The sequence below is a fragment of the Eupeodes corollae genome, chromosome 3 (assembly GCF_945859685.1).
Source record: "Eupeodes corollae chromosome 3, idEupCoro1.1, whole genome shotgun sequence".
Lineage (NCBI taxonomy): Eukaryota > Metazoa > Arthropoda > Insecta > Diptera > Syrphidae > Eupeodes > Eupeodes corollae.
In genome coordinates, this window is record NC_079149.1 from 74,318,469 (window position 1) to 74,319,283 (window position 815).

Genomic DNA, 815 nt, shown 5'->3' on the forward strand with positions numbered 1-815 from the left:
TATTCCCCGCCATTTGCAATTGGCTATTCGGAACGACGAGGAATTGAATAAATTACTTTCTGGAGTCACAATCGCACAAGGAGGTGTTCTTCCAAATATTCAAGCTGTTTTGTTGCCAAAGAAGACAGAGAAAAGTGCTTAAATCTATGTAGTGACAGCAAACCAAAAAAAAAACCGTCCTTTTCAGGACGACAGATAATTTCTATTAAGAGATGTGTATATTTTTCATTTTTGTATATATTTTAAAATACGAAGAAGAAGAAACCAACAAACAAATGTTTTTTCTTTCTTTGCAAAAAGAAATATTTGTTTGTATCCAATCCGTAAAGCAACACATTTTTTTTTCAAAGAAGAAGAAACCAAACAAATGTTTTTTCTTCCTTTGCAAAAAGAAATATTTGTTCGTATCCAATCCGTAAAGCAACAAAACATTTTTTTTTTCAGTTCGGAAAAAATATTTTTTATTTTTTTTTTTTCAAAGAAATAGAAACCAACAAACATGTTTTTTTCTTTCTTTGGAAAAAGAAATATTTGTTCGTATGCAATTCTAATTTCTGTTAAAAGATGTGGTTATTTTTCAATTTCTTGTAGGTATATAGCTATTTTAAAATATTCTGGTACGAAGAAAAAGAAATATTTGTTCGTATCCAATCCGTAAAGCAACAAAACATTTTTTTTTCAGTTCGGAAAAAATATTTTTTATTTTTTTTCAAAGAAAAAGAAACCAACAAACAAAAAATGTTTTTTTCTTCCTCTGCAAAAAGAAATATTTGTTCGTATCCAATAATTTCTATTAAGAGATGTGTTTATTTTTC